The sequence below is a fragment of the Canis lupus genome, chromosome 26 (assembly GCF_048164855.1).
Source record: "Canis lupus baileyi chromosome 26, mCanLup2.hap1, whole genome shotgun sequence".
In the NCBI taxonomy this organism is placed as follows: domain Eukaryota; kingdom Metazoa; phylum Chordata; class Mammalia; order Carnivora; family Canidae; genus Canis; species Canis lupus.
In genome coordinates this window covers 16,826,556-16,852,608 of record NC_132863.1, presented here as the reverse complement: position 1 = coordinate 16,852,608, position 26,053 = coordinate 16,826,556, and the positions used below count along the sequence as shown (strand labels likewise).

Sequence of the window (26,053 nt, the reverse complement as noted above, 5' to 3'; positions counted from 1 at the left end):
CCAGGAAATGAGCTACGTACTTGATGCCTCACACCTACTTAGTTATGACCTGGGACATAGTCTGTGGCTCTGGGAGTGACAGAAAACAGAAACATAGTATAGATTTTTTTTACAACAAGATTGATTTAATAAGCAATATCTCATTTCCTTTTCTCTTTCTCCCTCTTCCTTCTTTTTTTTCTCTCTCTTTCTTTCCCCTTTTTTCTTTTGATAGTGTTTTATAGTGGTTTGGCCAGAGTACTTCATATTTTCAAAGTGTGATTTGAATAGAAGAACATCCAAGATTTCTTTTAGCACCAAAAATGATGGATTCTAAAGGTCATGAACATGAGGCCTCATCTTTAATAGCACCTGCCTTGTGATGCCTGGATTGAGTTTGTGAGGGCAGTGTTCCCTACAGACCACAGATACTCTCCAGAAACCACTGTCTATGCACAACACATTTGTTGGACACAAACCATCTGATCAGTATTAGATATCCAGAGGGTAAGGAATTCAGATGCTATTTAAACAGCAAGACCTTTTCAGGTCAAAAAAAGATGTCTATTCCTATCTCATTCTCTAATCCATCTGGAAAATGCTTGGAAATTAAGCAGGTGCATAACATGTGAGTTTTCTTTGAGATGGAATTTCCTACCCCTTTTGGTTCAGACTGCCAACAGCATTTCTTTCAATTAGTTACACATTAGATAGATAGGAAAAAACATATTTCTCATCTCTTCAGGAGACTATAAGAGATAACTGGGGACAGATTACTCTTTTATTCTAAACTGGTACTGTTTTTCATGTCTTGCATCAATATTTTTCATATACTGAATGAAAAGCAGAAGTGGATGCACCTGTACCTCTGCTATCTCTCCTTGATGTATCTCCAGAAGTGGTTCAAAGTATATTACTTATTCCCCATTAAATTATAGTTATTAGATTGTTTTTAAATCAATTTTAAATTGGATAAAAATACCTTACATTAGAATGATTTTTGTTTTGTGAGAGAAGGGAATTTCATATGATAAGCCCAATGACTGTATTAGTCAATGAATACTTCTTAACTATGTTCTTCCTTTTGATTTTTATATTTGGGATAAGACAAAGCCCAGTAAAACACGAACAAAAATGAAGAAAAACAATAAAGTAATTTTAACTAAGAATTTTGAGCAATTTTTTTTAACCTATAATGAATCTTCATGAGTGGGTGATATTGACTTCATAAACATGGAATAAATTGCCACAAACTCATGGTTTAGTTTCATTATGTTGATGCCTGAAATATACAATTAAAAGGTACACTATTTATACTCTCTGTACGTTAATAACTTCAAATTTACTTCTGGAAAACATTATTTTTTCTTCATTATAAATACCTTTTGAGGTTTTAAATGTCATCAATATGTCCAGGATTCATACTTACATGTTGAACTATGTGTTTATAATCCCCACTTGAATGCTTTGCAGGTATATTAAAGGTAAGATTAAAACTGAATTCCTTATGTTGCTTGCACATCTTGGTAATTGTGAATAATAGTGTGATGAGCATGAGAGTACAAATAGCTCTTCAAGATTCTGATTTCAATTCTTTTGGTTAAATACCCAGAAGCAGAATTGCTGGATCATATGGTAATTCTATTTTTAGTTGTTTGAGGAACCTCCATACTGTTTTCCACAGCAGCTACATGATTTTATATTCCCACAACAGTGTACACGTTTTCATTTTCTCCACATCCTCATCAATGCTTATTATATTTTTTTCTCCTTATAATTGCTATCCTAACAGGTCTGAGGTGGTATCTCACTGTGGCTTGAATTCACACTTTTCTGATGATTGGTATCATTGAGTATTTTTCATTTATATATATAATACATATTATATATATATTATATATATGTAAATGAAAAATACATATACATATACATATTATATATATAATAGAAATATTATATATTCATTTGAATAGAAGTGTCTATTCAAAATATGAAATACACATACAATGGAATATTGTTCAGCCTTTAAAAAAGAAAGAAGTTCTATCATTTAAAACAATATGTATGAGCCTTGAGGACATTATACTAATTAAAGTAAACCAGTCACAGAAAGACAATTATTACACAATTCCATTTACATGAGGAATCTAAAGTAGTCTGATTCATAGTATCAGAGAGTAGAATCATGATTGATAGGGCAAGCAGGGGGATTGGGAATTGTTGTTCAGCAGGGATAATAATTCAGTTACACAAAATGAATAAATCCTAAAGATTTATTACATAACATTGTGACTATAATTAATGAAACTTTATTTTTTATTACATACGTGGTAAGTGGGTATATTACATGTTAAGTGTTCTTATCAAATAAAAAAAAACCACTAAATTCCTTAGTTCTTTCTCATCATTCATTTCTGAGGAAATGGTTTTATTATTTAAACTGTTGTTAAAACATAATAAAAGAAAGCAAAAAGCAAACAAACAGAAACATCTGACTGCCTTGACCACCTCCTCTTTCTCATTCTCACATTCAATCCCCAATCTATTAATTTCATTTCTAGAATTATCTTAGATGCACTCACTGTTTTACATCACCACTTTTATGGCCCTGGACCAAGCCACAACTTTCAAATTTCTACAGTCCTACTACAAAATCCTCTAACAAAATTCTCATTTTACTGTTGTCTTCTCTAATATATTGTTTAGAGACTATCTGAAATGCTCTTTTTAAAACCAAAAGATGACATATACTGCCCCACTGTTTAAATGTCTGCCATGACTTCTCATTGCACATATAGTAAAATCCAAATTTCCCACCATGGCAACTCCCTACCTGCTCTGGCTTCTGCTCACTTCTCTCTAAAGTCATCACAATTTGACCTACTTTCATGTACTCACAAAGCTGAGTTCTTTCATGCTTTGTTCAGGCTGTTCTGTGTGCCTGGGCCACCCTTCTACTGAATTTTGTCAATATTATCATCTTCCCTAATTCCAGTTCTCTGCTTTAATGCTATGTTTTTGGAAAGAGCTTTTGTAATTAACCTAACTATATTAATGTCCTATAATATAACTAGTCCTATTCTATTTTTTTTTTTTAATTTTAACACTACAGAGTACTATCCACATATTGTAACTTGAGTAGAAGCTTTATAATTTCACATGATTGGAACCAGTAGTTGATTGGATAATTGTAACTACAACAACAAAGAAAATAGTTCAAGACTAAAATTAGTAAAAGAGTACATCTATAAATTAACATTTTATGTTAACTCAGAACATGGATATGTATGTGCTTTCCTTTATTGATGTTTTTACATAGAGCCAAGGATATAAGTATGTTGTTGAATAGTTAGTCATTGTAGATCTTTTTTGCATTAGTATACAGCTTTGGCTATGACTTTTAGTTTCAATTGCATAATTTAAAACAAGAAACTGAAGACACTTGAGAAACAGAGTGTTTCTAGATTTTGATATTTCTTTTCTAATTGTTTGTAGATGTATCTCCCACACTTAATTTGTAAAGGTTTTGTTTTATCTTGTTTTTGATTGTTTTGTTTTTGGGGAACTGTTCTTATTGAGTTTTTCCAAAGATTTTACTCATATTTTTTTTCTCATAATAATCACAGGACTCAGACTCCTTCCATCCTGTCCTTTGCCTTCCTCAAGTGACATATTTGTATTGCTCAGACCTGGAAATAGCACATATTACCTTTACTCACATTCTATTGGCTAGTCCAAACACGAGCACAGTTAACTGCTAAAGAGGCAGGAAATGTAGTCTAAATGTGTGCTCAGGAAGAAGAGGAAATGGGTTTGGTTAGCAGCTAGCCAATCTTGGCAAAACTCTCCTTTAAGTCCACTTTATATTGTTATACAACGTGGGCCCTATTTAATATAGTAAAAACAAAAAAGAAGATGACTAAGTTCAGTAAGTATTATTTGTTCTGGAATGGTCTATGTAGCAGTTTGTTTATTCTTCTTACTCAAATCTCCTAGCAGGTATTGCCTGCAAATACAAGTCAGTAGGAGATATTGTATCTTATTAATAGTATCCCCTTTAGAAATTATTCAGCACTTATACAGACAGGATCAGGAAAAAAATGAGGTCATGAGGACCATAATATAAATTGGCATTATAAGTGGGATAATGTTGTAGACATTGAAATATTAAAATAGTCTCTACTATTTCCTGGCCTACCAGTCAGTTCTTTTGGCTCTCACTTACCTACTTAGGTGTCAGCAAAACATTCATGAGATTGAAAGTAATAAAAGGCCTTGGTGGCTGTATCAGGATTGTTTTGTTGGCCAGGAATAGCTTCCACACAGATGGATTGAGCCTGTGCAGAACCACTTGAAGGTACTGAAAACACCACCGCATTAAATATATCCCATTACTTATCAATCAGCTGCAGTTCTGAAGACCTATTATTAAAGTGACTTTGCTGGACTAATCATTATCTTCACATGATTCCTAACCAAAAAAAAAAAAAATTTATTTATTCATGAGAGACACACAGAGAGAGGCAGAGACATGGGCAAAGGGAGAAACAGGCTCCTTGCGGGGACCCTGATGCGGGACTCAATCCCAGGACTCTGGGATCACGCCCTGAGCTAAAGGCAGCTGCTCAAACACTGAGCCACCCAGGTGCCCCCTCCCTAACAAAATATTAATATTAAACTGGAAAGAGTAATAAATTAACCTCAAATTGCCTTTTACTACATCATGAATAAATGTATTAAATTACCTAACTCTATGCAAATGGCAGAAGGTATGTAACATAGGACAGGTGACATTGTAATGGCAAAGTTTGGGAAAAATAGAAAACTGTGGATATAGGTACTAAATTAAATGCTTCTGGTAGGTAGGGGCAGGCCTAGCATTAGGGGAGTGGAAGGGAGCACTAACTTACAAACATATATTTGTCCCTGGACATTGATGTGTATTTCTTATTCAGAGTCTGCTTTCTGCAAATGTTACTCTACTAGTTCTGTTTTAAAGAGTTATAAGTCTTTTATATTATTCAGTAGCCACTTCCACATAATATAAAATGATATCTTCTGCTATCTGCTGGCAACTTCAAACATTAGATCAATCATATGTAAGTGGAAAATCAATATAGAGTGTTTTAAAAACTTTGAAGTATGATTGATATAAAAAAAAAGACTGACTACACAGGGTATCCCTGGGTGGCTCAGCGGTTTAGCGCCTGCCCTTAGCCCAGGGCGCAATCCTAGAGTCCCGGGATTGAGTCCCACGTCTGGCTCCCAGCATGGAGCCTGCTTCTCCCTCCTCCTGTGTCTCTGCCTCTCTCTCTCTTTATGTCTATCATAAATAAATAAATAAGTAAATATTAAAAAAAAAAAGACTACACATATTTAGTGTATACATTCTGGTGAATTTGGACATATATATATATATATATATATATATCCATGAAACCATCACCATAGTCAAGTTAACAGACAAATTCATCATCTCCAAACGTTTACTTGCATCCCTTTGGAGTTTTTTTTCCTGAGTTTTGTTTTTTATTACAGTAAGAACTAATAACATGAGATCTACCCTCTTCACAAATTTTTAAGTGCACAAAACAGTGTTGTTGACTATAGGCAGTATGTTTTATAGCAGATCTCTAGAACTTATTCATCTTGCATAACAGAAATTATATACTGATTAAACAATTCCCCATTTCCCTTTCTGCCCTGGTAACAACTATCTTATTTTCTGCTTCTATGAGTTTTACTGCTCTTTATAAGTGGAATCATGCAGTATTTCCCCTTTTGTGATTGGCTTATTTTACTTAGCATAATTGCCATACAGCAATAAAACATTATCTATTAGTAGACACAAATATGGTTAAACCTCAAAAAATTATATTGATTAAATATAAATATATTTATATTATTTATACATAATATTAAATTATAATGTTATTAAATTTTATAATATATATTTTATATAAAATAAGCCAGACACTAAGAAGTACACACTGTATGAACCCATTTATATAAAATCCAAGTAAAAGCAAAATTGCCCTATGGTGATAAAAGTCAGCATAGTGGTTGTCTTGGATTGGGGCAGATATTAATTAGAAAGATGCACAAGAGGATTTTCTGGTGTAATAATAATATTCTATGTCTTTATCTGAAATATGGTTACATGCTTCTGTGCATTTATCAGAGATCCTAGAATTGTCCACTTAAGTTTTGAGCATTTTCATGTACATAAGTTATACTAAATACTGGTAGACTAAAAAAAAAATTGTGTCACTTCTGCATAAGAGCATTACTATAAGATGCAAAAATAATTTATCAATATGAAATACAAAAATATGAACTTAATCTGAATGATTCTCAGTATGGTACCTATTTCTAATAGCTCCCCAGAGAGAATGAAAGAAGAAACTGTAGGGTGAGAATATTTTCAATTCCTTTTAAGCCTATGAGTGTAACCAAAATCTAAATTGAAACACCAAAAACATGAAAAAGAAAATTAGTAACAGTAGGGAATTCAGAGGTATTGGTGAATTTGAAGCAGGTGCTTCTATATAAATAGTCACCCATAGTAGATGTGAATTTAGCACCTTGCATGTGATTCTGTAAAATAGGTACACATCTGGCTTCCTGCTATTGGTCATGAGTTTAAAAACTTTGGCTCATATATATAAATCAATGCACTTAAATCCAAAAGATTAATAGGAAGAGCTCAGAGTTCACATTGGCCCCTTGGCTCTCTCTTCCGATGAACTAAAGTGGAAGATTTGACTTAGCTTTCAGAGAACTTCAAGTCTTAGATATAATAGACTTAAGTCTCTTTGCTTAAGTCAAGCTCAGGAAAGTCAGCCAAGTTAAACTCAGAGGTATGTCTGGGACTGATGTAGCTTTCTCTCAGATAGTTGTAGGAATTGTGCACACAAATCAATGAATTAATCATGACAAGGTCACAACACAGATTTCTAATAGCTATCCAGTCACATAGTTCCAAAATTATTCATATAAAGTTTTCAGAAATAAAAATTATGGCAAAACAAATTGTAAAGACTTCCTAAATCCTGTAACATGGTCCTATTTAATAGTCCTGATTAAATAAAAAACAAACAAAATAAATCAATACAAATATTCTCAATTAACAGTTACAGAAAAATACATGCTCAGTGGAGGACTACTTGATGGGTTATAAAGAGATGAGTGATCATATCCAAAAGTTGCCTGTTAATGAACAGATATCAATCTGGAAGGGATTTTTTTCAAGATAATTTACAAGGACTAGACTTTGGTCCTCTTCTGTTGAACTATTTGTATAATTTGGGCAGAGGTTCTAGATACCAGTACCATCGAACATGTGGCTCAGTGCTGAAATTTATATCACTTTTTATCACAACACTGTCCCATGACAAAACACTCCTTTATTAGACAGCTATTTCTGTATAAATAAACTGTTAAAAAGTTTGGTGGCTGAAAACCACAATAGTTTTATTTGCTTATGATCCTGTTGGTCAGCAATTGGAGCTGGGCTCAGCTGGACAATTTTTCTTCTGACCTCTCTTCAGGCCACTTACACAGCCGTGGTCAGCTGGAGGGTTGGTTAGAGGCTAGTTAGGAGAATAAGCCTCAGCTGGATAGCATTTTCCTGATCCCCATGGTCTCACCCTTCAGTTGGCTATTCCAGGCTTACAGAGCAACAGGAGGACAAAGGGAAGTGGCAAGGCCCCTTGAGGCCCATACTCAGGAAGCACACAGTGTGTCTTCCACTCTATTTTGTTGCTTAAACAAGATATTAGGCCAGCCCAGGTTTAAAAGTTAGGATAATAGATTCTACCTGTCAGAGGAGAATACTACAAATAACTTTTGGTCATTTTAAAGATTTTTTATTTATTTATTCTTGAGAGACACAGAGAGAAAGGCAGAGACATAGGCAGAGGGAGAAGCAGGCTCTCTTTAGGGAGCCCGATGTGGGACTCGATCCCAGGACCCTAAGAACACATCCTGAACCAAAGGCAGACACTCAGCCACTGAGCTACCCAGACGTCCCACAATTTGTGGTCATTTTAAATGTAGCACAGACCTCTCTCCTTGGGTGCAATTATTTATATTCTTCTTGGGAAAAATACACTTACCACCTTTTAAGACCACCAAAAGTAGTGGTGTATGACAGCCAACTCTCTAAAAAGAAGAAAAAAAGAGCCCTGATATGAAACATTTGATCATTTCTGTGATATAAATACTACCAGCATCCGTAATTTCAAGATACTGATAGGATATCCTGAGTATAAGTTGGGAAAAGATGCACACAACCAGCTCTCACAAGCTGGCATGAGGTGGCACTGACACACCACTGCCAATTATGGCTTCAGACCCAAATACAATATATCAAAATCTATTAACGTGGCTTCTCATGACCTATAGGTCTATAAAAACATAGATTGTCCACTTCCCATATTCTCAAAGCACAATTTTGAGATAGTGGCAAGATAACTAGTATAATCAGTGTTTCAAAAAGGAGGGGAACAGACATCACATAGCAGACACTGGTGCATAGCAATTTTTATATAGCAGATATTATTAGGTCTCCCTACCCCAGGAGCTGGCAATAGTCTGCTTAGGGCCTTGATCTGTTCTATGAGAGTAGCTCTCTACTCCATTGCTGTTCTTAGGACTTGAAATTACTCTTTAGGAATTTGACTTTGCTCTGTAGGATTTTTGCTTGCCCTCCGAGACCTCTTGTCTTTTCTATAAGAAAGACTGCATATTTCCAGCTGAGGAATTTTCTTCTTACTTGACAAAATTGGGGGCCCAGAGGAGTGTTTTCATTTTGCACTCTCTGTGCCACTTATAGATCAAAGTGCTGAATATCTCCTATAATGTATTTACTACTGTGCCGAAAGTGAAAAACAGAATAGCTGTATGGGTACAGAACAGTTGCTAGGTGTATCAGTTGTTTATAGTTGTGATTGCATGGATGATTGGGAATTGAGGCTACCACTGCCCAGCATCACGAGAGTACCTACTACATATCACCAGCCAGGGAAGAAATAGAAACGGAAAGTTTGGAGTACAGTTTCTATTCAATATGTATCACATTCATACCATCTTAAAGTCAAAAAAATTACAGGTTGGAGACTGCCTGAAGTGTGATTTGGGATTTCTTATAGTGACTCCTGTGACTTGAATTCTTGGCTTTGCAAGTAGAGTACTGATATTCACCCCACAGCCTGGAGAGAAGCTGGCATTTCTTAAGTATACACATTTAAATTATATATTTACTCCAAGCCACTAAAATTGCATTTGTAGAGAATATTTCAGAATTAGATCACTCACTAATTCTTGTTTAGATACAAGAAACAATAAGGAGACCACAAGATGTATAAATACACATTTTACGCACAAACATACAAACACACTGCCCCAAGTGAGGGAATACAGACAGGCTCACAGTAAACCATATGCATAACAGAGAGAAAGAAGCCTTCCAAACCCAATCAAGTTTTTGGCAGTCTTTGAAAAGTCTAATCTACCAACGTCCTTGGGGAGAAACAAATGCTTTCTAGGCCCATTTTAATGGGTCAGGGAGTTGAATGCCCAGGTGAAAGAGAGAAATAGCCATTCGTCCAGGAGGGGAGATTAAATCTTTTATTCTGCTGATTAACCTGGATGTACTCCTTTTCCAGTCCCCTTTCTATTTTGTGTCTTGGGGCATCAGCAATGAGCTTGGTCACCAGCAGTGGATTTAAGACTTCTCCTCAAACTTGGTGCTTATATACAAACTTGTAGGTGACAGAAGCTTAAACTGGAAGTCATTTCACCTAACCAAATAGCAACGAACACTCCTGTAAATGTAAAAAAAAAAAAAAAATGGCAGCAGAGGTATGAGACCTCTGTCTTGGATCATAATCCACAGTATATTCACACTTGCCTGTCAAGTGTGCCTCCATATAAAATGCCTAGACAGTGGGTTTGGCTTCTCTTTTGCTCTTTACCTACACATGTTCCCTAATAAATTTCTATAGATGCCAGGGACATATATCTGAAAAGTAATTTATGTAGCTTTTCCCCTCCTTCTTTCAAATTCTATTGTAGTTATGATTCATTCTATTTATTGGTAAGCATAGGAAGCCTAGCTAAATGTTTGAGAGAAACAAAGATAGGCAGAAACAAAGCAAATTTCTGTTTATTTCCCATAATATATTTTTTAAATGTCCTAAGTGTTAAGCTCTATGCTGTGCCCTATAACAGTGTTTCTGAAATGGGGGTAATTTTGCCACAAGGGACATTTTGATAATGACTGGAAGAATTTTTGGTTGTCACAAAGAGGGAAGGGGGAGGCTACTATTAGGATCCAACTGTTAGAGATCAAGGAAGCTGTTAAGCATCCTGTAAAGCTTTGGACAACCTCCCACAACAAATTATCTCGCCAAAATGTTGATAGTTCTGAGGTTATGAAACCCTGCACTAAAGATAAAATGACGTTTCAACAGTGATATTAACAGTTTCTGAGCATGGCAGATATCTTCAAATAATTGCCTCAGTGTATGTAAATTTGCACATCTGCAAAGTCAGAAATTAGGGTCAGAACATCTTCCAGGAAGACATGTCCGAGAAGTATTGCTTGAAATGAAACCTGAATGGTGAGTAGAAATCAGCTATGTGCAGGGAGGAAGGAAGGACATTCCAAAGAAAGGGAACATTGTTGGAAAGGCCCTGTGGAAAGAGTAAACAGAAAGACGCTGAAGGGCAATGTGGGTAGAATGCCAAAATGGAGGTGGAACTTGGAATGGAATGAGTCTGGGAAGAGGGGCAGAGAGCTACATCATGTGGGGCCTCATAGGCAATGCTAGTGAACTTTGACTTTATCCTAAAAGCAATGGGAAATAATGACATTTTTGAACTAAAGAGGTAGTGGTAGTAGTGGATGATCATTCTGTGTACACTTAAAAATGGTCAAAATGGTCAATTTTATGTTCTATGTATTTTATCATATTAAAACATAAGTAGCAGTATGCCATTTATTATAGGATATAAATGGGTGATCAAATTTAGAACTTTAATGGGTGATCAAATCCAGAAGTCAACAATAGCCATAAAGATTTTGAGATAGCTCTAGACTGTTACTGGCATCAAGATTAGTACTGTGTATGTGAACAGTCTCAGTTGCTTCTCAGCCAAATACTTCCTTTTCCTATCTATACCTGTGAAACATTTTCCTTTTGAATGTCACAGTAGGTGTTTACTTGAACCTTGTTAGAATTTCCAACTGATGGATTTCCTTTCCCAGATGGAAATTCTTCTAGCTCAAGTAATTTTTCAAGGAGAAAAATTTCTGCTATGAAGTTAAGTGGGTTGGGTCCTTTTTTCCAGTGTAGAAAGATTTGTGTCTGAGTGGAGGAAGCTGAATAACGAAGAGATGAGACAGCCACCACTTGGGTGTTAGTGACCCAGGACGTTCCATCTGGGGCCTTTTACTATATTTTATAGTTGTTTTGCATTGATTAGCATATTCATTGGTGCTCAGCATTCCCAGACATCCGGCTTATTCAAATGAAATCCTAAAAGAAATATACAACTTTTAATAAAAATCAGTAATAATCTTTTCTTTACTTTAATGTTTTTAGTATAGCAAACCTCAAAGTATTTAATCACAGAAAAAACCTGAGTTTTCCTTATTCATGAATATATTTTCCTGATAGATATATTTTTAAAATACTTTGCCTTAAGTGTTTGTTGTATTTTCTTAAATAGAATAAAATATTTTCTTATTTTTAAGGGAATCTGGGCAGTAAGATTCTAAAACTGATATTTTTGTTTGTTTGTTTACCTAATGAAGGCTAAGACTTTGTAACACATAATAGTGGGTGCAAAATGAACCCAATCTTTGAGGGACCGTTCTATACTTTTCATCTTAGAAAGGGAGGAAAGTGAGTCTTAGTACTTTGCTATATGCCTTCCAGAGGTGCTGTCCAGTAAGATGTTCTGTACTTACAGAAATACTATAAAATACTCTATAATTTCTGCTGCCTAACATGGCAGCCAGTAGCCCCATCGTGCTGCTGAGCCGTTGAAATATGGCTAATGTGATTGAGTAACTGAATTTTTAATTTTATTTCACTTTAATAAACTTAAATTTAAATAACAATATGTGGGTAATAGCTACAGTATTGGACAGTGGAACTTAGAGTTTAAAATTGCAACTGGGGGCATCTGGACAGCTGGGTCAGTAAAGTATCCAACTCTTGGTTTTGGCTGAGGTCATGATCTCAGGATCATGAGATTGAGCTGCAAGTTGGCTCCATGCTGAGCATGAAATCCTCCCTCTCTCTCCTCCTCTGCCCCTTCCCCCACTTGCTCTCTTTCAAATAAACAAACAAAATCTTTAAAATTGTAATTGGATGGAGAAATATCAAATTGAATTATTTTATGGGAAAAAAGCTTCTTTGGAACTTTTAAGGCTTGCAGCACATTGATTAGTCATGTTATTTTTTAAAGGATTTTATTTAATTATTTGAGACAAAGAGAGAACAAACAGGGAGGGAGGTCAGAGGGAGAGGGAGAAGCAGACTCCCTGCTGAGCAGGGAGTCCGATGCAGGCTCAATACCAGGACCCTGAGATCATGACCCAATCCAAAGGCAGACACTCAACTGACTGCACCACCGAGGAGCTCCAATTAGCCACGTTATTGATGGTGGTGAGGATTTGTTTTTTAAAACATCCTTTTTTATTCTTTTTTATTTTTATCAAGTTTTTATTTTAATTCCACTGTAGTTAGCAGTGTTATATTAGTTTCAGTTATAAAACATACTGACTCAGCACATATACATCACCCAGTGTTCATCATGACAAGTGCACTGCTTTGCTTAATCCCCATCATCTATTTCTCTTGTCCCCCCAACCCTCTTTCCTTTGGTAAGTATCAGGTTGTTCTCTACAGCTAAGTCTGTTTCTTCATTTCTCTCTCTCTCCCTCTCTTTTTTTTCCCGTGCTCATTTATTTTGTTTCTTAAATTCCAAACATAAGTGAAATCATATGCCATTTGTCTTTCTCTGAATGACTTATTTTGCTTAGCAATATACTTTCTAGCTCTATATCCATGTTGTTACAAACATCAAGATTTCATTCTTTTTATGGCTGAGTAATATTCCAATGTATGTTATACACACACACACGCAAACACACACACACACACATATATCTCTATATATACATACATAGATATAGATACCAAATCTTCTTCATCCATTCATCTATCAATGGACACTTAGGCTGCTTCCATATTTTAGCTATTGTAAATAATGCTGCAATAAACATAGAGGTGCATGCATCACTTTGAATTAGTATTTTTGTATTTTTTGGATAGTTACTCAGTAGTGTGACTACTGGACCATTGGGTAATTCTATTTTAAGTTTTTGAAGAACCGACACACTGTTTCCCAGAGTAGCTGCACCAGTTTACATTCCCACCAACAGTGTATGAAGGTTCCTTTTTCTCCCTATCTTCACCAACACTTGTTTGTTGTGTTTTTTTGTTTTTTTATTTTAGCTGTTGGACAGGTGTGAGGTAATGTCTAATTGTGGTATTGATTTGTATTTCCTGATGCTGAATGATGTTGAGTATCTTTTTATGTGTCTGTTGGCTAAAACACCTTCAGTTAGTTTTCAAATGTCAGTTTGTTTTACAAAATGCAATAAAATATAAATATGAATTCACGTTATAAAAAAACAGAAGAAGAACCTGGTCAACCAGGTGTAGATTCAGAAATCTACAGGTGCTAACGTTTAAGACATTCTCAGTCCACAAAATGTTATAAAACAGAAATTGTAGATTCAGCTCACCTGGGCTGCATGTGTAACCCTTCATGGAAATAAATGCAGTAAACTTCTACTGTGTAAAATACAGGGACTGCAGGACACAGAGGAGGAAGAGTTTAAGAGCTTGCTTTCTTATTCAAACTAAAGATCTTAATAGCAGCCTCTAAGAATGACCAAAATTTTTGATTATCATAGGCCTCGATGTTTAAAACTACAGACTTAAACTAAATGGTGTGTTGGTTTTTCCCTTTGGAATGCTTGCTATAAATGCAGGGTCAGTTTACTTCTGTCCATCACATTTTTTTCTCTACGTAGTGATAAGGTACTTCTAAAACACTGGCATGGCACACTTACAAGAAACAGGCATCTGTCCCCAGAGGAGTTGATTTCTTCTCTGTAAGCTTGATTTCTTTGTAAGCTTGATCCTTACACTGTGTGATTGTGCCCTTCCTTTTGTAATTGAAGGCAATATTTTGCTAGCTTGTCTTTATTCATTTAACTACTCTCCACTGTGCTTATGCATCACAACATTCATGAGCAGTAGTCTTCTCTTCCTTGTGATTTTTAAGGTCCTTTACCTAGTTCATGAAACATTCAGTTAATGTCCTTTTGGTGCATGTATTAGTGTAAAATCACACATTTTTGCATCAAACAGGGCTGAATTAGAATCCTGTCTCTTACATCTGTGAAAACTAAAATATTTAACTTACTTAACTTCTTTGACATTATGTTTCCTAACATTGAAAATAGAACTAATCTTATCTCTAGCACATTTTGTCAATGTATAGTCATTACTATCACTGATGGCGATATTAACGGTGGATCACAAATCTTCAGCAACTTTACAGGGCAGATGGGATTTTTATGCCATTTTGCAGATGAGGAAAGGGTGCCTTAGTAAATGAATTGCTGAGCCTGATTTCAAGGAGTCTGTCAAACTCATAAGATGAATGAAAGAGTTGATACTGTGATACACATAGTTGGTTCTCACTAACAACTTAAGTACTTAAGAGTTGGTAGCTCTTAGAAAATTTAAAGTTTTCAAAAATAAAGTATTTCTAACATATGAAACAGTACAGTGTTCAAGGTAGCAATTGCTCATCTATTCAATGCCAAGAATGGTCATATACTACTAACATTTGGTATATTTTCTCCAAAACATATTATTTTATTTTAAGAAAAATAAAGCAATTGTAGAGACAGATAGTCTTTTTCTCACCCTTCCTCTGCCTCATTTTCCATTTTCCAGAGGTACCAACCAAGACTGTGCAGCTGGGGGTGGGTAGGTTGAATCTAGCCATATATACTGGTGTGAGGTTGCATGTGCTTCAGAAGTGGTTTACATTTTAAAAGTCTGCACAAAGTGACCGTAGTGGCAAACAAAAGCCCTGCCACTACTTTCTCTCCCCCACTCTCTGCCCCAAGAAAACCAGCATTCTGTATTCATATTTCTTCATTTTCTCTCTCTCTCTCTCTCTCTCTATATATATATATATATAATATAGTATTATTTTATATCTTTTAAATTTTCCATTAATAATATGGTATGAGTGTCATTTTCCACCTTCCACTTTTTATTCAAAATTATGATTTCAAGATTCTTTTAAATTGGTACATAACAATCAAATTCCATCATTTAAAACTAGGATAATAATATGTTATACAAATACATACCATTGGTTTATTCATTCCCCCTGTTAATGGTCATTTAGGCTGTTTGCAATTTTCAACTTTCTATAAATACTGAAACTAGGACCAGAAAGCAGGAATAATTCTTGATTCTTCTGTTTTTAGCCTTGATTCTTCTCTTTTCTATTCCCATTCACTATCAACCCATCAGAAAATTCCTTAGGCTCTATCTTCAGAATATGTGCATGATAATCAAAGCCATCATGATAATGTCCATGATAATCAAAGCCATCATCAACTCTCTCAGCTAGATTAATGTCAAAAGCTTCCGATTAACTCATCTCCCAGCTTCTTTCATGCCTTTCAAAATCTATTCTATATGCAGCAGCCAGGGTGACATAGAAGACAAGCTACTTTTCTACTTAGTGCTTTCCTAAGATTTCCCATGTCACTGAGAATAAAATCCAAAGTCATTATCATGGTTTACAAACCTTTTCATCAAGCATTCTGATCTCTTATCACATCTGTCAATCATATTGCTCTAGTGTTACTGTTCTTTCTATTTCTAGAATGGCACTTGCCTCAGTATTAGTTTCCCCCAAAATATCCGCCCTAAATTGCCCATTCACTTTTTTGAGAACTATGCTCAATCCTGTCCATATCAGCTAGGTCTTTTCTTGCCACATGTTCTACAGTAGCACCTGCTTAATCCGTATTTTCTTGATATGTCATCTCATGGATAAAATGTAAGTTCACTAAGAGGAGATACTTTGTTTAAATGTTATTGGTAAATCCCCTTGACCTAGAACAGTGTCTAGCTTATATCAGGTGGTCAATTGATGCTTGTTAAAATTTTTTTTAAAGATTTTATTTATTTATTCATAAGAGACACAGAGGGAGAAACAGGCTCCCTGCAGGGAGCCTGATGCAGGACTTGATCCCAGGACCCCAGAATCATGACCTGAGCCAAAGGCAGACACTCAACCACTCAGCCACCCAGGTACCCCAATGCTTATTAAATTAATCAATGTATTGGTATTCTTGTATAGTCTTCCTTATGCACTAGCCCTGATATATATCTAAAATAGTTAATATTTCTAGCCCTGATATATACCTAAAATTCAGATTTTTATATTGTACAATATAGTTCTACACTGATCTCTAAAATTGAGTTAGTTTAAACTTCCATCAGCATGTCTTTGCTGTCCTTCTTAAGCTTGGCCGATTTTATGGTGGAAATAGTATCTATGGGCAGTATGATTTCCTCAACTATGAATGTGTGTTCATAGCCTGATCCATTTTTTTTTCTTATTGGTTAAAAGGACTGTTTTATACTTTCAGTTATTAATTACAAATTATTAACACACTCAAATCTTTTCTCAGTACATCCATTATCTTTTAACTGCATTCATAATATTTTTTCTTGTATAACTTTTAATGTTATCATTTCATAATTTCTGAGGTTTGGGAATCTGGGGGCAGCTTGTCTGTGTCATTCTGGATTAGAGTCTCTTCTGACATCACAGTCAAGCTTCTGGCCAGGACTGTAGTCACCTGAGTTCAACTAGGGCTGAATAATGTGCTTTTGCTCTCACACATGTGGCTACTGGAAGGTCTTAGTTCCTTCCTATCTTTATCTAAAGATCTCAGTTTTCTGCCACATGGTTTTCTTCATTTGCTGCCTGAGAGTCCTCATAATGTATCGGTTGGCTTCTCCCAGAGTAAATGATTCAAGATAGACTAAGCCTCAGATTTAACTGTAATCTTTTATAATCTAATTTTAGAAGTGGCATACCATCACTTCTGCTATTTTCTATTAGTCACACAAACCAACCATCCTAGACTAGCATGAAACTACACAAGGGTGTGACTACAAAGGGGCAAGAATCATTGAAAACTCTCTTGTAGGCTATCTACTGCAGATGATCAGTGAATTAGTATTGGAAGAAGTTAGTGATTTATTTGGTTTCTTTTTTTAAATAACACAGTTAGGGTAGTGGTTCTTAATTGGTGGTGATTTTTGCCTCCAGGGAATATTTGGCAATATCTGGAGATACTTTTGATTATCACAACTGTTCAGAGAAGGTCACTATTGGCATCTAGTGGGTAGATGCCAGATCTGTTGTTAAATACACAGAATACATGGGGTGACTGGCTGGTTCAATTGATGGAACATGAGACTCTTGATCTCAAGGTTGTGAGCTCAAGCCTCACATTGGATGTAGAAATTACTTAAAAATAATAAAATATTTTGGGACACCTGTGAGACACAGGTGGTTAAACATCCTACTCTTGGTTTTAATTCAGATCCTGATCCCAGGGTCATAAGATCGAGCCCCATATGGGGCTCCCTGCTCAGTGTAGAATCTGCTTGAGTTTCTCTCTCTCCCTCCCCCTTCATCCTTCCTCCCCCTTACTTGCTCTCTCTCAAATAAATAAATCTTTTAAAAATAAAATCTTTAAAAAAAAAAAACACATAATACCTACTTATGGTAAATTAACCAGCACACACACACACACACACACACACACACACACAAACAGTAGTGCTAAATTGGAGAAAGTCTAAATAAACAGCAAATACCTTGGTTCCTAAATAGATTTTTTAGCTAATTCTATTCAAAGAGTAGTAAATATATAAAGCAATTTACAATCACACTTACACACATACACACACACACACACACACACACACACACACCTGTATTTGATTACATCAAATCAAAGAGTTATAACCCATAGAAGATACCACGAATTAAAATAAAATTTGGGAGCATTTCAGAACAGTAGCTAGCAATTAGCTATTAATATTCATTGGGCCAGTGTGCTGTAGTCACATAAGTCATTAAAAAGATACAAGCTTGAGCAGAAGGTGTAATGATGTTTCTCTAATTTCTTCCACAGATGAATATTTTGTGTTTCTCTTCCCTCCTATGTGTCATAACATTATTGGGTCAATGACTACACCTCCCAGACTCACTCAAGCTATATAAATAACTGGTAGGAAACTGAATGGCTAGAGAAGAGGGAGGTTGGGTTATTTCCTTCTCCATTCTCTACCTTTTTTTGTACCTAATGTCCAGCTAGTGGTGATGTCTCTCCAGGACAACAGCTCCTTTCAGGAAGCCCCCCCTTCTACCACTCTAGTTTTCAGTGTGATTTTGCATCTTTGCTGCTCCCAGATCTTGAGGTGATGATGGATTTCTATGATGGATTTCTACTGCTGTTAGTCACTGTCTCACATCTTTTGCTGGATCTCTAAATCCTGCTGTCTCTTTATACATAGGCCCATCATTATTTTTTTCTTTTTCAGAATCTCATATAAGGGTGTCTTTGGCCCCTTGCTCAACTTGATATATTTCTGAACAATATAGTGTGGAAAGAAGATCTTGACACTGGATACCATCTGGGATTGGGATGAGTCTGGATAGGGAGAGGTGTAGTGGGCAGAGGTGATAACAACTGCATGTGTAGTGAAGTTCATTAGAGATGGTGTTATTAGAGAAAAGAACAAATCTTTATAATTAATTTCCAGGCTGTATATTTGTATCTCTGTGGTAGAATGAAAAATATACATTTGGTCTTTGTCTCATATTCCTGGCACAGAGGTCCTAAAACTTCCTAGAATTTCCTGAGTGAAGGAGCATCTTTGGTTATTCATAATGAGTGCCATTCAACCACACCTGAGTTTATGCTAGTGAGGTGACTCAGGGTAGGGCCTCTAGATAGCTTAAGGATGGAGGTTGGTCACTTGAAAGCCTTTGAGTGATGGAACTTTCAGTCCCACCTCTAGATCTCTGAGGAGGGGGATCCCTGGGTGGCTCAGTGGTTTGGCACCTGCCTTCGGCCCAGGGCGTGATCCTGGAGTCCCAGGATTGAGTCCCACATCGGGCTTCCTGCCTGGAGCCTGCTTCTCCTCTGTCTGTGTCTCTGCCTCTCTCTCTCTCTGTGTCTCTCATGAATAAATGAATAAAATCTTAAAAAAAAAAAAAAAAGATTAGATCCCTGAGGAGGCAAAGCACACTGAAGATGCAATTCAGTCACCAATGGCTGATGATTTAATCAGCTGTGCCTATATTATAGAGATTTCAATAAAATTTTTTGAATAATGAGATTTGAAGAGTTTTCAGGTTGATGAACATGTCCATGTGCTGAGAGTCAGCTACATCCTCTCCACCACACAATCTTGCCCTTTGCATCTCTTCCATTTAGTTCTTCCTAAGTAGTATCCTTTTAATAAAACAGTAATAGTAAGTGTAGCACTTTCTTGAGTTCTGTGAGGTGTCCTACTGAATTATTGAACTTAGAGGGAGAGCTTAAGGGAACCACTCAATTTGTAGTTAGCTAGGTCAGAAGTGAAGGTAGCCTGGGGACCCTATTTGTGGTTAGCATCTGAAACAGAGAGTCTTGTAAGCCTGAGCCCTTAACTTGTGGGATCTGCATTAATTAACTCTGGTGGTGTCAGAATTGGACTGAATTGAATTTTTGGACATCTTGTTGGTGTTGGAGAATTAGTTGTTACTTAGAAAATCAAGTAATCTCTTAGAAGAGTAAAAATATCATGAAGAGAAGGACAATGCCTGATCCATTCACTATTGAATATCCAGTACTAGATCATGATTTATATATGATAAATGATTATTTTATAAACCATGGTGGTCCCATGACAAGTTAGAGAAATAAGTTAGAATAATTCAGTATTTGCTTAGCAAAATATATAATCTAAAGAACTGTTATGATCCATGAAGACTGCAGCATCATTGGGAAGGAATTCTTAAATATTCTTCAGTACCCTACTGATCTAGATAAGTAGCAGAAAAATAGAGAGTCCCAAAGGCATTTGCCATTTATAAAAGAAAATAATACAAGAATTATGAGAATTATACCAAATGTATATTTGTCCTCAATCCTAGATATTTAAATGGGAATCATAATTGATGATATTTTAACCAGTAAAAGAACAAGGAGGAAAAGAAGAGGAGGAGAAGGACCAAAGAAGAATGGAAGAGGACATTAAATTTTAGTCCTAAGCAAATACAGCATGAGCTGCTGTGATTACAAAACAGCTGTTTAGCACTTGCTCTGACATTATTAGGTAAGAGAACATAGAGAAATCCTGAACTGTTGTAAGAATTGTTGTTTATTTAACAGTTTGTGCTTCTAATATATATTCATAGGCTAGCCTTTAACTTTATGCTTCATTTGGCCCATGTATAAAATGGAAATAATCATATCTCTCTCTTTCTGTAAAGATTCATAAACTTAACAATTGTATTTTCTTAAAATATTTTGAAATCTAGACAAATATTGTTCTGAAATTGTTTTAAAAAATATATGGCTACTGTAAAATTCCTGGGTTAAGATTATTTAGAATTAGATGCTATAATTGATAAATATTATAATTTTCCCCATCCCCATTTCTTTTTAGAGAAAAAAATTCTCTAAAATATGCTATATACCTAAAACTCTTGTCCTAATTTGTCTTCTTCCTTCTTTTTTTTTTTTTTTTTTAATTTTTATTTATTTATGATAGTCACAGAGAGAGAGAGGCAGAGACACAGGCAGAGGGAGAAGCAGGCTCCATGCACCGGGAGCCCGATGTGGGATTCGATCCCGGGTCTCCAGGATCGCGCCCTGGGCCAAAGGCAGGCGCCAAACCGCTGCGCCACCCAGGGATCCCGTCTTCTTCCTTCTTATTGCTAATATTTAATAATCATGAGAACTATGTCAGCTTTTACTTCTCTTCCCTCACAGACAAGTTGGTATTTGTAAGTTCAGTTGCTTCCATGTCTCTGAATTCAATCGCCTCCTCCCTTCTCACTACTGCCCATGTCATTCAAGAACATATTTTTTCTCACTGGACTAATGAAGAATCCTTCTATCTCTATCTTCTATCTTCTATCTTCTATCTTGTCACCAATTTCTTTCTGTTTCTTATCATTTTATGTTCTCTTGGAATGTATCCAGATATAGACTTAGGATGAACCTTTCAGAAATAGTCAGCTACTCCCCATTTTCCACCAGTTAATTAACTGATTATTGTTCAGTTGAAAATGAAGTTCCATACTGTCACTTGCCTGATTCCAGCCTACCTTTTAAAACTTCTTTCTCATTTCTTCTTTCCTTTTATCTGTATTCTAGCCAAATTGGTTCATTTCTAGATCTTTAATATTCTCCATACATTACCATTCTCATGTTTTTGCTTCTCCTATTTCCTTCACCTAGAACACCTTTTTTTCCCACTATGTCAACTTGTCAAAACTTTGTCTGTACTTGCTCATTTTTAAGGCTGACTTCCTGATGTTATTTCTGACCCTACATAAAGATCCTTGAACCTAATTATGCCTTATATTTGCTTAATGAGAATGTCATTCTCCTTTGAGAGACAGTTATCTATACCCTCAGAAGTCAGTATCATGTAGTGATTGAATTGATGGGCCTAGAATCGGAATCTGGCTCAGCCACTTACTCTTTGATTAGGCAAGTTACCTAATGTCTCTATACTTCAGTTTTCTTCTTTGCAAAATAGGGTTAATAATAGAACTTCCTTCATAAAGTTGTGCCCAGAGTTACTGAGCTAGTATCTATATAGTTTTAAACTTTGCCTGACATATAGTAAATGTCAGCTGCTATTGTTACTTGTTTCCTCCCTGTCTTCCCAAACCACCACTATTTTGACTTTTCTTTCTCAGTCTTGCCAACTTTGAGTCCAAGTTAAAATTATCTCTCTCCCAAACAATTTCAGTCATCTTCTCAGTGGTTTCCTTGTGGTCAGTCTGGACCTCCTCCAATCTATTTTCCACAAAAGCCAGAGTGATATCTTAAAATGCAAAACCACTCCTATCACCTCCTTATGAAAATTGCTTCAGTGGTTTCTCAATATATGCAGGATGAAGATTCAGCTTCCCAGGATCCAAAATCCCATTTGGTCCAGCCTAGCACTGTCCAATAAAATTTTCTGTGAAGATGAAAATGTTCTATTATCTCTGCTGTCCTATAGTCATCTTTATACTTGTCTTCACTTTCCAAAGTCCAGACACATTACAGTTCTCCAATGTCTCATTGCTTCTTCTTGACTTAGCTCATATTGCATCATATGGCGGTTAATTTTGTGTCAGTTTGGCTAGGCTATGTGTCCTGTTGTTTGTTCAAAGACCAGTCTAGATGTTACTGAGGAAGTATTTTCAAATGTGGTTAACATTTAAACTGGTAGACTTGAAGTAAAGGAGAATACCCTCCATAATGTGGGTGGATCTTGGTCAGTCAAAGACCTTAAGAGTAAAGACTGAGGTTTCCCAAAAGAAGCAATTCTGCCTCAAGCCCTTAACACAGAACCTCTTCTTGAGTTTCAGTCTGTAGATCTCAATTTAACAGTAAAACATCAACTCTCACCTGAATTTTCAGCCTGCTGGCCTATCATAATGCTCTACAGATTTCATAATTGCCAGCCCCCAGAATTACCAGCTCAAGGGAATCAATCGAGCTAATTCCTTAGGATAAAATAATGTGTGTGTGTATGTGTATGTGTACACATGATTGGTTTTTGTTTTTGTTTTGAGAACCCTAACTCATGCATCCCCTTTCTGAAACACTCATTCCCAGAAGCATTTTCTTTTTTTTTTTATTTTTTATTTTTTATTGGTGTTCAATTTACTAACATACAGAATAACCCCCAGTGCCCGTCACCCAATCACTCCCACCCCCCGCCCTTCTCCCCTTCCACCACCCCTAGTTCGTTTCCCAGAGTTAGCAGTCTTTACGTTCTGTCTCCCTTTCTGATATTTCCCACACATTTCTTCTCCCTTCCCTTATATTCCCTTTCACTATTATTTATATTCCCCAAATGAATGAGAACATATAATGTTTGTCCTTCACCGACTGACTTACTTCACTCAGCATAATACCCTCCAGTTCCATCCACGTTGAAGCAAATGGTGGGTATTTGTCATTTCTAATAGCTGAGTAATATTCCATTGTATACATAAACCACATCTCCAGAAGCATTTTCTTGATTATTTTTTAATCATCCTTCGGATCTCAATATGAGATGCTCTTTGCTCCATTCTCTAAACCAAGTCTCCTATCTTTTTGAATACTTATTTCAATTTCAACCAACATTCATCCATTCAGCAAATGTTTATTGAAGTTTTGTACTGTGCATGCTCCCTAGCATGGAACACATAGCAGTGGCATAGCCTCATAATTATTTATTAGTGTGATTTCCTGATTAATATCTATCTGCACCTTTAGATTATAAATTCATGAAAGCAAGGACTTTGTTATGTTTTGGTAACCAATTATTGCTGAGTACTGATTCAGTGCTTTGAGCATGTGTTAATGAATGAATAAAGCTCTGAAAGGCCAGGCTTTTGTGTTAACCTTTCTCATGGTATCTTTCATCAGATTGTGCACTTGGAAACACTAAGATGTTATTTTTTTCTTTCTTTCTTTCTTTCTTTCTTTCTTTCTTTCTTTCTTTCTTTCTTCTTTCTTTCTTTTTTTTTTTTTTTTTTTTTAAGTAGTCTCCATGTCCAATGTGGAGCCCAGTGCTTGGTTTGAATTCACAACCCTGAGATCAAGACTTGAGCTGAGATCAAGAGTTGGATGCCTAACCAACTGGGCCACCCTGGCACCCCCAAAACTAAGATATTCTACAATTAAGATAGAGTTTTCTACATTTTAACACACATAATGTTTTTTATGCTACCTTCAGATAAGACAACCCTCCAAGTGTTATGGAAGCTAAATAGAGTACAAACAAATAGCATTTAAAAATAAGTAGAAGAGCTAATTTGGGGGTCAGAGTTTTCCACTGGAAAAGAGATCAAGATAATATATATTATAGGCCAAATATCTCTGTTCAAGTGAGCAGCTCTTCCTGAATCACAGTAAAAATCAATACTACTTTAAAAGATGCTGTAAGTCTTATGTTCCACAAGAAAGATGGGAAGGAATCCAAGAGTTATAAGAACCTGCTATTATCTGGGCACCTCAGGCTTTAGTTCTTACAAAAGCTCCAGGAGGTTGGCATTTATCATTAGCTCATTTTAAGATTTTAAGAGATGAGAAGACAGAGGCTTAGGGATGTTACATAACCTGCCCTGCCCAGCTCCTTTAGGGACAGCTGGTAGTAGAGTTGAGAGTTAGAAACCAAGCCTGTTGGACTGAAGCCATGACCCATCCCAGTCAACAGAATGGGAAGGGTGACATACCATTGCATCTTCATCCAAATAAACCCTTTTGGGTCAGGATTACCTAGATCCTCTAGAGAAAAGGTGGAGGGTTTTTACCAGATCCTATAAAAATGTGTATAACTATACACACACACATACACAGTTTTGAAATATATGAAATATATATATATATTCATATCATAAACTAGAGGACAAAATTTGGGAATGTGTAAAACTGGACGTGCTCTCTTTTTGGTCTGTATGTCTGGTTGAACAACCCTGGGGCAGACTGCCTCTGAACTGAGGTAAGGTGATGCAGGCAGTCCCCTGCCCTTTCTTATTAACCCCCATCCCCTTGACCTTTCCCATCAGGGCCTTATCTAAGCTTCTGATGTAGCAGACAGGGTGCCTTCTGCTTCCTTCCTACTACAATACATATTTGTTGAATTGTTGGACAAAATATACAGGAAGCATTAATTGGAAATAATCATTCTGTAGGAAACCAAAACAACAACAACGACCTCATGACAAAAAATAAATAAATAAAATAAACCTGTCTGGATTTTCAGAATCCAGAATCTACCTCTCAGAATGCTGACGGTGAACTAAAACCAAAACCGCAACCATGGCAACACAGTAGATATTTGTTGAATTAGGCCAACAGACAGAAATTTACCTATAATACATAACAAAATATAAAGTTTTATAAATGATTGAAGGAGAGGGAGAGAGAAAGGTCAAAGGAGAAACTCTCAGTTTATAGGGACTGAAATATTTCCATCAGAGCAACTACATTCCAATGTGGTTGCAGGACTGGATGGGGAGCTTGTAGAGGCATGTTACACAACCCAGGAGAGTCTTTGCAGATTTGCACTCACACTTACTTTCTAGAGACTTATGAGGGCATTTTAGACACTACCTTTCCAGGGCTGCATAAAAAATATACATCTGTATTTTTCTTAAGGAAAGAATAGACGCTACAGTATTATGAATTGGGTATATGTTGAACAGATTTCAGTCTTCTTTATGGACAGACTGCTTTGGTAATTATAACACAAAGAGGCAGGATTAATTCCTGATTGGTGACAATTGGCTTCTGGGGCCTGAAAACAACATCATATTTATTCCATGTAGTTTCTCCCTTCTTCCTTTCCTTTCTCCTTCACCCTTCCCTCTCTCCTTCCCTTTTCCATTTTCTTTCCCCCTTCATTCAACAAATGTTTATTGGTGCTTATTTTGCCAGACACTGCTTTGGGCTCTGTGTATGCATTAGTGAATAAGACAGGTACAGCCCCTGACAGTATAGAACTTAACCAAAGTGAGAGAAGAATTGTGTGAAGGATTTCTTTGAAACTCCTATATGCTTTAATCAGACTCATCTAGGGGTTTATAGATAAGAATAGTGATGATAAAATATTTCACAATTAAGAATATATGTCAAAATCAGGGTACTTTTGATGGCAAACTGAGA

At 36.1% G+C, this 26,053-nt stretch overlaps 2 long non-coding RNA genes across 24 annotated transcripts in view; one reads left to right on the top strand and one right to left on the bottom strand.

The window, feature by feature from the left end:
* The window catches only part of LOC140618114 (uncharacterized), a 297,240-nt gene that overhangs the window by 142,540 nt on the left and 128,647 nt on the right, over positions 1-26,053 (bottom strand). For 6 of the 21 annotated variants that reach the window (XR_012018308.1, XR_012018309.1, XR_012018299.1 and 3 more), the window contains 2 exons: positions 13,805-13,871; positions 9,184-11,522 (listed from right to left, as the gene is read on the bottom strand). The exons of 5 other annotated variants lie outside the window; for them this stretch is intronic. This is a non-coding gene — a long non-coding RNA (uncharacterized lncRNA). Of the gene's footprint in view, positions 1-9,182; positions 11,523-13,804; positions 13,872-14,134; positions 14,359-25,165; positions 25,259-26,053 lie in introns of those variants that run through there. 10 more of the 21 variants (XR_012018305.1, XR_012018306.1, XR_012018292.1 and 7 more) reach the window with 8 other exon arrangements.
* LOC140618116 (uncharacterized) overlaps positions 1-26,053 on the top strand; it is a 207,998-nt gene that overhangs the window by 61,278 nt on the left and 120,667 nt on the right. The gene's annotated exons all lie outside the window — the stretch shown is intronic.